Genomic DNA, 11,578 nt, shown 5'->3' with positions numbered 1-11,578 from the left:
AAGCCACCAAGCTGAAATGCAATACCGAAGTCCGGCCTTCGTCGAAGATTGCTTTACAAAAATGTCAATCAAAATGAGGGTGTGACAGTGCCGCCTCAACTTTTACAAAAAGCCGGATGTGACGTCATCAAAGACATTTATCGAAAAAATGAAAAAAACTTGACTAAATGTAAAAACGTGGAATGCGATTTTAATCACGGTCTGTTTTTTGTGGGTTTTTCTTGGTGGTTACTTTTTTACATTTAATCAAGATTTGACTAAATGTTTCAACATAGAGGGGGAATCGAGACGAGGGTCGTGGTGTGTGTGTGTGTGTGTGTGTGTGTGTGTGTGTGTGTGTGTGTGTGTGTGTGTGTGTGTGTGTGTGTGTAGAGCGATTCAGACTAAACTACTGGACCGATCTTTATGAAATTTTACATAAGAGTTCCTGGGTATGATATCCTCAGACATTTTTTTTCATTTTTTCGATAAATGTCTTTTATGACGTCATATCCGGCTTTTTGTAAAAGTTGAGGGGGCACTGTCACACCTTCATTTTTCATTCAAATTGATTGAAATTTTTGCCAAGCAATCTTCGACAAAGGCCGGACTTCGGTATTGTATTTCAGCATGGAGGCCTTAAAAATTAATTAATGACTTTGGTCATTAAAAATCTGAAAATTGTAAATAAAATTATTTATTTATAAAACGATCCAAAATTACTTTTACTTTATTCTTCATCATGTTCTGATTCCAAAAACATATAAATATGTTATATTCGGATTGAAAACAAGCTCTGAAAATTAAAAATATAAAAATTATGATTAAAATTAAATTTCCGAAATCGTTTTAAAAACAATTTCATCTTATTCCTTGTCGGTTCCTGATTCCAAAAACATATAGATATGATATGTTTGAATTAAAAACACGCTTATTTAACAGAATTATGGGAACAACAACAACACACACACACACACACACACACACACACACACACACACACACACACACGCACATACACGCAAACAAACGCACAAACTACTAGACATAGCAAAGGTGAATGAAATAGCTGTAACGATAGAGTAACTGTAATGAAGAAAAAAAATGTCCATCATATGAATATAAGCGGAAAGAAGTAGAAAAAATAAAAAAAAGACCCATGTAGAAGGATGCTCCCCGCCCCCCCCCCCCCCCCCACCCCCCATACCAAAAAAAAAAAAAAAAAACCACGCTCAGAAAGTTAAAACGAAGAGAGGTACAGTAAAGCGTGCTATGCAGCACAGCGCAACCGCTACCGCGCTAAAAAGGCTTGTCACTTTCACTGCCTTTTGCACTAGCGGCCGACTACAGTCATTGTGAAAAAATGCAGTGCGTTCAGTTTCATTCTGTGAGTTCCACAGCTTGACTAAATGTAGTAATTTCGCCTTACGCAACTTGTTGTTTGCTGTAGTTGTTATTTTTTCCCAAAAAAAACATTTACGCATTTCTCGTGTGGTTTTCCCCATTCGTCTTTGCGATCTTTTTTAATTTATTTTCTTGTTCTTTCTTTCTTTCTTCCTTTTTACATTTAGTCAAGTTTTGACTAAATGTTTTAACATAGAGGGGGAATCGAGACGAGGGTCGTGGTGTATGTGTGTGTGTGTGTGTGTCTGTGTGTAGAGCGATTCAGACTAAACTACTGGACCGATCTTTATGAAATTTGACATGAGAGTTCCTGGGAATGATATCCCCGGACAGTGTTTTTATTTTTTTCGATAAATACCTTTGATGACGTCATATCCGGCTTTTTGTAAAAGTTGAGGCGGCACTGTCACACCCTCATTTTTCAATCAAATTGATTGAAATTTTGGCAAAGCAATCTTCGACAAAGGCCGGATTTTGGTATTGCATTTCAGCTTGGTGGCTTCAAAAATAATTAATGAATTGTCGGTCCCTGATTCCAAAAACATATAGATATGATATGTTTGGATTAAAAACAAACTCAGTACACTAAAAAGAAAAGAGATACAGAAAAGCGCGACCATTACCGCACTATTCTGGCTTGTCGATTTCACTGCCTTTGCCACTAGCGGTGGACTGACGAAACTACGAGTACGCGGTCTTGGTGAAAAAATGCAGTGCGTTCGACAGCTTGACTAAATGTTGTTATTTCGCCTAACGCGACTTGTTATTCTCTGGCTCAGCAGATTGCGATTCGCGGTGACTATCGTCTGCTATGTCGTCTGCTTCGATCGACTCGACAACACTGCTACCACTCACACTGACACTGTCCACATTCGCGGTGTTTCTGTCATTTTGTCAGGAATCACTTACCTTGGCGAATGGTAGCAAACCTTAGCCAATTTATTTTATTTTTCTTTTTTGGTTGCGACATGATGTTCAAATCCAAATCGAAAGCACTGACTGACTGATAAACTATCGCGAACCGGCGAACGCAAACGCTGAGAGTGTGGTTTCCCTTGTCCAAGGGAAACCACTCTTGCATTTATAATTTTCGTCAATGGCTTCTGTTCAAAACATTGATGTTTCGTTTTTGGTATTCGCGAAGGAAATAAACGTCAGTCAGTTGACTAAGTACATCGTCAGCAGTTTTAGCAATCAAAGCCTGACCAATACAAAAAACTGGACAAACTTTGGCCGATTCAGGCGAATACTCTTCGGACATTTGGCCAATAGGGACATGAAAGTTTCGGCCAAAGTAAAAAAAACAAGAAATTCCTCCGAGGTAGGAAAAACACCCCCGTCAAAGGGAAATATCCTTCTCAGTTGGTGGCAGTGAGAATGGTTATTTCCTTTTGACCATTAATATGTCTCTCTATAAGTCCTTGTATAATTTTAATCCACCAATAACTCCCTAACCGTGTGTTTGACTGGTCCCAATTTTTGTAAGGACCGTCTCAGGAATGTATAGAACCTGTTCACCAAGTTTGGTGACGATCGGTCCGTTCATTCTTGAGATCTATATGCGAACACAAACACACAAACAAACAAACAAACAAACAAACAAACACATCGACCGAATCCTATACACACCCCTATACCGGGGGTGTAAAAATCGGCGATTTGCCACAGGGCCGACCCAAACGACACCCCTGAGCGAGTGGGGTTTCTCGGCAGAAGCATCATCGAACCATTACCAACCTGTGCAGTCAAAACAATCAGAAATACTTTCCTAACCGGATGAAGAGTGGGGTTCAAACTTCCTGAGCTACAGAAGGCTGAAACTATACTTTTACAAATCGTGTGACTGTGTTGAACAAGTATCTTTGGTTGAACAGCTTCCTGCATGGCTTGAAGATGATACTGGGTTGTCACGTGGTCCGGTGCATGGTTCACATGCTGCAACATTTTGTTCCAGATATTGTCCACTGTTGGTGTACTTCAGCATCAGGTAGTCAGTCCATGAGCCGGTCAGCATAGCCTGTGTCCAGTATTGTCCGTTTGCCTGTTGCCTGAAACATGGTTTTTTGGAAGTAACTCACGATCTCTGCACACATTTTAACATGTGAATAAGAACAGAAAAAGTTTGTCAAAAGTATACATAGTTTAATTTGCATTTACTTAAAGGCCAGACTTTCTTCTCGTTCATTATTTCTTCATAAAGATTCTGGAAATTAACAAAACGTTTCCCCCTCTCAATTGCCTCCTAACTTTTTTTTAAAATGCATGTCGGTTTGTTGTCATCTGTGCATTACTACCTCTTGCCACCCGTGCGGCCATTGCCACCAGGTATCTCAACAATCAAACCGTCTATACAGGCTTAAAGGCACGTCCTTTTCCAAAAATTGCTCACTACACAGATCTTCGAAGACTTTTACATAGAAAAAAAATCTCTTGACTTGAACATATACCAGGAATCAACATCCTGACTGGTGTTTGGAGCTGGATTTTTTAGGGAATGTTTTACACGTGTGGCGTTTAAGAAGTTAATTCATAAAATTCTACATTCGCAAAGAGAGTACCCATACAGAGTGTTCAGTTATGGTATTTTTCAAAACGGAAGGATGTCCATATCCCATGTTAAAGCCTGGTAAGATTTGAGATTTTGAACCCAATCGTTTACACGGAAAGGGCTGTCGAAGGGCTGTCCATTTAAGAGGACGCATCCATGCCTGGATGAGAAATACACTGATAACACAGAAAAGGCACGAGTTTAACCTGCATATTCACAAAACTGGTTCAGAGGCCCGGTAAAGGGCACACATGTTAGTTATTTTAAGAGAACATCACGAAGACCTAATTATTAAATTAAAGCCTTTCTGCACGAATGTACATCTTCTATGAATTAATTTATAAAACGCCACATGTGTAATTCATTCCACACACAAAATCCAGCTCCAAGAAGCAGTGAGGCTGTTGATTATTGGTATGTGTTCAAGTCGAGAGATGATTTTTCCTGTGTAAACTGAGCCTTGGCAGATCTGATATAGTGAGCAAAGACCTGCATTTTTTTTAAACGTGTTCAGAGGCCTTGAAATGGTTAAACATTTTGTTTCTTTCAAGTAGTCTTTATGAAGAAAAAATTAACAATAAGGAAGGCAAATGCAAATTAGATTCCTCTTGACGAACTTTTTATGTTCTTCTTCACGTGTTACATTATGCGTACGTAGATCGCAAGATATTTTCGAACAAAATTCATAGATAAGCCAATCTGCAAACGGACAAAAATTCACAATATTATTTTATGAAGCCAATAAATTTGACTCAAGAACTAAGCTTATGTGTTTGAGGTGATGTGCATGGGTATGAATGTTGAATGAGTCCGTCAAAGATACCCTCCATGTCGCCTTACAGTGGAACCTACCATTAAAATTATACCACCTTAAATTACCTTGCTCTTTCAAATGTACTGCTTAAAGTTAAACTTCTTGAACATGCAACTCTTGCTGTCTACCATAAAGACCATCAGGTCAACAACATACTCGTGAATGTTTCGTTGTGGTCTATAATTGAACATTTCAGAAAATGCTTTCATATTTTTTATTCGGAAGCATACTAACTTTATTTGAAACTACTTTTACAGATATATAGTTTTGCAGGTTGACGGGAGGTGAGTTACGAAAGAAATTCAATCCATATGTCGCTCAGCACAGAAAGCATAAACCGTTAACGATTAACATGAGTAGAAATGAACTTGTACTTGTTTTCATAATGTATTATTTGGATGGTATCTGTCAAAGACACTTTCTCGTTTTTTGCAAAGCTAGAATGAGGTCTGGAAGTAAAAGAAGAGAGAAAATGAATGCGAGTATAAATCAATTCGAAAGTATGCTTCTCACCTATACAGTACACTAAACATTTAGACACCATCTGGAAGTCGTCTGGATGTGTATCCATGTTGTAGCAATTAGACTGGTTTTGCGTCTCTCAGTCAATGCAGAAAGATTAATTCCCTGCACAATTCGTAATCTTCTTGTCTCTAGCATGCAGGTGTCTGTTTACCTTACCGGTTGCACATCCACCAAAAGCTTAGATCTGGTAAAAATAGCATTAAACCATGCTTCCGGCAAACGCTGCCAATTTCATGAATTGATATCAGGGCATAGTTTGCGACTGAATAGAATAGATAACGTGACACACGCATTGTCTTACGTGTCCACAACCCTGACTACTTTTTATATTTAGTCAAGTTTTGACTAAATATTTTAACGTAGAGGGGGGAATCGAGACGAGGGTCGTGGTGTATGTGTGTGTGTGTGTGTGTGTGTGTGTGTGTGTGTGTGTGTGTGTGTGTGTGTGTCTGTCTGTCTGTGTGTGTGTGTAGAGCGATTCAGACCAAACTACTGGACCGATCTTTATGAAATTTTACATGAGAGTTCCTGGGATTGATATCCCCGAACGTTTTTTTCATTTTTTTGATAAATGTCTTTGATGACGTCATATCCGGCTTTTCGTGAAAGTTGAGGCGGCACTGTCACGCCCTCATTTTTCAACCAAATTGGTTGAAAATTTGGTCAAGTAATCTTCGACGAAGCCCGGACTTCGGTATTGCATTTCAGCTTGGTGGCTTAAAAATTAATTAATGACTTTGGTCATTAAACATCTGAAAATTGTAAAAAAATAAAAAAATTTATAAAACGATCCAAATTTACGTTTAGCTTATTCTCCATCATTTGCTGATTCCAAAAACATATAAATATGTTATATTCGGATTAAAAACAAGCTCTGAAAATTAAATATATAAAAATTATTATCAAAATTAAATTTTCCAAATCAATTTAAAAACACTTTCATCTTATTCCTTGTCGGTTCCTGATTCCAAAAACATATAGATATGATATGTTTGGATTAAAAACACGCTCAGAAAGTTAAAACAAAGAGAGGTACAGAAAAGCGTGCTACCCTTCTTAGCGCAACTACTACCCCGCTCTTCTTGTCAATTTCACTGCCTTTGCCATGAGCGGTGGACTGACGATGCTACGAGTATACGGTCTTGCTGAAAAATGGCAGCTACTTGACTAAATATTGTATTTTCGCCTTACGCGACTTGTTATATTTAGTCAAGTTTTGACTAAATATTTTAACATCGAGGGGGAATCGAAACGAGGGTCGTGGTGTATGTGCGTGTGTGTGTGTGTCTGTGTGTGTGTGTGCGTGTGTGTGTGTGTGTAGAGCGATTCAGACTAAACTACTGGACCGATCTTTATGAAATTTGACATGAGAGTTCCTGGGTATGAAATCCCCGAACGTTTGTTTCATTTTTTTGATAAATGTCTTTGATGACGTCATATCCGGCTTTTCGTGAAAGTTGAGGCGGCACTGTCACGCCCTCATTTTTCAACCAAATTGGTTGAAATTTTGGTCAAGTAATCTTCGACGAAGCGCGGACTTCGGTATTGCATTTCAGCTTGGTGGCTTAAAAATTAATTAATGACTTTGGTCATTAAAAATCTGAAAATTGTAAAAAAAATAAAAATTTATAAAACGATCCAAATGTACGTTTATCTTATTCTCCATCATTTGCTGATTCCAAAAACATATACATATGTTATATTCGGATTAAAAACAAGCTCTGAAAATTAAATATATAAAAATTATTATCAAAATTAAATTGTCCAAATCAATTTAAAAACACTTTCATCTTATTCCTTGTCGGTTCCTGATTCCAAAAACATATAGATATGATATGTTTGGATTAAAAACACGCTCAGAAAGTTAAAACAAAGAGAGGTACAGAAAAGCGTGCTATCCTTCTTAGCGCAACTACTACCCCGCTCTTCTTGTTAATTTCACTGCCTTTGCCATGAGCGGTGGACTGACGATGCTACGAGTATACGGTCTTGCTGAAAAATGGCATTGCGTTCAGTTTCATTCTGTGAGTTCGACAGCTACTTGACTAAATATTGTATTTTCGCCTTACGCGACTTGTTACTCTTACTCTTAGCTCAGCTCAGACCGTTCTGTAACTCTGTAGATCTAGCCTGTGGCACATCTGTACTCCAGCGAATATCAGCCGTACCCAGACACACTGTTCTGCACCAATTCGTATTCGCTGCGCAGCAAAACAATGTTTACGTGTATGCATGAAAATACAAGCATGTACTCTGACCTTCAACGCATTCCTTCTTGTGAGATAATCCGCTGTTCGTATGTCGCCTCGGAGTTTCGATGGCTCGTCGACTGTACCAGCCTCGCGTAATATTGCCCTCTCCGGACTTTTATGAAGGGAAGACACTGCCAGTGGTCAAAACATTTGATTCAGGGATGAAACACCAACTTTTGTGCTGCAGAAAAATGGCGAAATTTGTGTCCAAAAGTGCCCGACACTTTGAAATCTGCACGCTTGTGCTGCACACACCTCTTCCATTTCCACAAGAGACTCATAGTTTTATGAGGGAAAGTGTGCTATGAAATGCCTGGGGACATTGACGAGTTGTTGCAGTTTGTGGCTGCTCTCCACCGAGGCATTCTTTTCGGGCATACAGTGGTGACTTTTCTGTGTGAAAATCAAGCTGGTACTAGTCAGGTAGAATCAACACAAAAACTTGTGACGTCACAGTGCACCGACGTCACAGTGCACCGAAAACCACGTGACCACTACTTGACCCCAGGCGACTTGTCTTGGTTAGCCCCGCAACACTAAATCTTCAACTACAACAACAACAATTTTTTTTCAATTTTTACAATATTTTTCCAGAGATGTTTGTAACATTTGGCATTCGATTTTCAAGTTTTTGGAGATACTTGAAAACCTTGGACTTTTCCTTTAAAAACACTTTCATCTTATTCCTTGTCGGTTCCTGATTCCAAAAACATATAGATATGATATGTTTGGATTAAAAACACGCTCAGAAAGTTAAAACGAAGAGAGGTACAGTAGAGCGTGCTATGAAGCACAGCGCAACCGCTGCCGCGCCAAACAGGCTCGTCACTTTCACTGCCTTTTGCACTAGCGGCGGACTACGTTCAGTTTCATTCTGTGAGTTCCACAGCTTGACTAAATGTAGTAATTTCGCCTTACGCGACTTGTTACATTTAGTCAAGTTTTGACTAAATGTTTTAACGTAGAGGGGGGAATCCAGACGAGGGTCGTGGTGTATGTGCGCGTGTGTGTGTGTGTGTGTGGAGAGCGATTCAGACTAAACTACTGGACCGATCTTTATGAAATTTGACATGAGAGTTCCTGGGTATGAAATCCCCGAACGTTTTTTTCATTTTTTTGATAAATGTCTTTGATGACGTCATATCCGGCTTTTCGGGAAAGTTGAGGCGGCACTGTCACGCCCTCATTTTTCAACCAAATTGGTTGAAATTTTGGTCAAGTAATTTTCGACAAAGCCCGGACTTCGGTATTGCATTTCAGCTTGGTGGCTTAAAAATTAATTAATGACTTTGGTCATTAAAAATCTGAAAATTGTAAAAAAAAATAAAAATTTATAAAACGATCCAAATTTACGTTCATCTTATTCTCCATCATTTTCTGATTCCAAAAACATATAAATATGTTATATTTGGATTAAAAACAAGCTCTGAAAATTAAATATATAAAAATTATTATCAAAACTAAATGGTCGAAATCAATTTCAAAACACTTTCATCTTATTCCTTGTCGGTTCCTGATTCCAAAAACATATAGAAATGATATGTTTGGATTAAAAACACGCTCAGAAAGTTAAAACAAAGAGAGGTACAGAAAAGCGTGCTATCCTTCTTAGCGCAACTACTACCCCGATCTTCTGGTCAATTTCACTGCCTTTGCCATGAGCGGTGGACTGACGATGCTACGAGTATACGGTCTTGCTGAAAAATGGCATTGCGTTCAGTTTCATTCTGTGAGTTCGACAGCTACTTGACTAAATGTTGTATTTTCGCCTTACGCGACTTGTTTTAATCTGACTAGGTTTATCATGTGATCCGCATCGGCTTGAAATACTCGCGGAATGTCGCTTTTTGGGCACTAAAGCTGATCAAAATGACAAAATGATAAGCAACGGTATTATTTTATGGCTTTTCTTTACAATAAGTTTGTTATATAGTTGTGGTGGGTTGTAGAAACACGAAAATACCCAGCATGCCTCCCCCGAAATCGGCGTATGCTGCCTTAATGGCGGGGTAAAAATGGGGATACACGTAAAAATCCACTCGTGCTAAAAACATGAGTGAACGTGGGAGTCTAAGGCCATGAACGAAAAAGAAGAAGAAGAAGAAGAAGAAGAAGAAGAAGAAGAAGAAGAAGAAGAAGAAGAAGAAGAAGAAGAAGTTATATAGTTTCTTTCTGTTATACTGATGCATATTCCCGACCATCCTTCAAGGTGTTGAGGTACGAAACATAAAACCAAAACCCATGTCAGTCGAGTTTTGTTCCGCGCTGGACACCCACGCTGGACAAACACAAATTTAGGGGCTCCAGCGCGGAACAAAACGTACACCACTTGCTTGTTTTGATTGCTTCTTATGTCATATAATAATAACGATGACGCATTGAAACACGAAATTGATACAGATGAACATAGATGTACTCAAAATAGTAACAATAGAGGAATATTTGTACTTCACATCCTTGTTAGAGAGAAATTTACGTTGCACGTTCATTTTTCACTGAAAACACCCCGCATGCAGGCCCTACATCCGGCCACTGTCAATGAACAAGGTAAGCAATAGACGTAAGTAGCTGTCTGCAAAGAAAACAATTATTCCCCTTTCTTCTAACATTCATCAATTTTAGCTTGGTTTAGTGTGAAAGTCATAGTTTGTGTTTTTTATGAAGACACTTACGTTTGCGTGACAACGGTACCAGCTGAAAACGGGAGTAACAACGGGACCAGCTGCAAACAGGCGGAACACAGTCCCCGGTGTGAATTAAGCCTTGTGCATAGTTCTTTGTATCGCGGGAACACATCGTCTTTGAAATTGTGTGAACATGCCATCGAGGTATTCAGATTGATGTTACTGGCAATTTTCTGTGATAATATTTCCATATTTGAGAGCATTTGGCCACAAGAACTAAGAAGATCAAGAGTATTCCTTGCAGAAATATACACTCTGAGAGACAAAATATGCGAATATCGATTTTAAAAACTGGAAAATTGCTTTTTCTGCTGAGCTTTTAAAAAAAATTACTAATCTGCAAGGGTTGCTTTGTTTTCTGGTAGTTTCACTTATATAGTTTCCTTTCTGACAACACACACACACAAACAAACAAGAACATACGAACATTTTTTTTTCAAATGTTTTTGTGTTTCTGTTACCGATATAAATAAATTGTGAGTACAACGCTAAAGTAAAAAAACAAAAACAATGACGAATACCTCAGCAAACAATTATTTTTAAAGATTTTGGACAACAACAACAATGACAACAACCCTTCTATTCCTCCTTACCCCACTCATACTTCTAAAAGTACTTAAGACGTTAAGTTTTTATTTTTGTCATTAAAGCATACACACACACTGAAATTGAAACTATAGAAACAAGAAAACACAAGAAAATATATCAAATAGAAAAACATTTAGAAAGAGAGTTTTTGTACTACGAAAACAACAGCAAGAACCCTCCTCCTCTTTTTCCCATTCCGGCGACTCTTTATTTTACAATAATGATATTATTATAAACAACAATAATGAGTTAAAATCATGAAGAACTCTAAATGAAAAAAAATAAACAAAAACCAAGAAAAACAATTTAATCTTATGACTAGTGTTAAAGTAAAACAGCAAAAAGTAAAACATGTAATGCAAAAACTCTTACTGTACCTCACTCAATGAGAACTAGTGCCCCAACAGGTTTTTTCCCGCAGTGCGTTCGGTGACGAATCCGAAATTTAAATAGACGACACAAATGTTGCGAGATAAAATCCAATTCTCTTCATCAAGTGTTTTGCAGACAAGCGAGCGTGAGATTCAGGGACATCTTTGTGGCAGTTTCATTGTTGCTGACAAGTATATCGAACCACAGGCCAGTGGATCAACATGCTTCAATTTACGCTCCGTCTAGAGGGTCCGGGAACCCCCAACTTTAAAGCAGGGCTCCCCATAGCGCGCGTCCATGCGTCCTATATACGCACTAGAAGCCGAAAACACGTACTAGAAATATTTGGAGGGGGTCCCAGGACGCACTAGATTTTAAAAGAGCGGATCCTAGGACGCACTCAATTTCCTTT

Source organism: Littorina saxatilis, linkage group LG15 (genome assembly GCF_037325665.1).
Source record: "Littorina saxatilis isolate snail1 linkage group LG15, US_GU_Lsax_2.0, whole genome shotgun sequence".
NCBI lineage: Eukaryota > Metazoa > Mollusca > Gastropoda > Littorinimorpha > Littorinidae > Littorina > Littorina saxatilis.
This window is presented reverse-complemented; position numbering follows the sequence as displayed.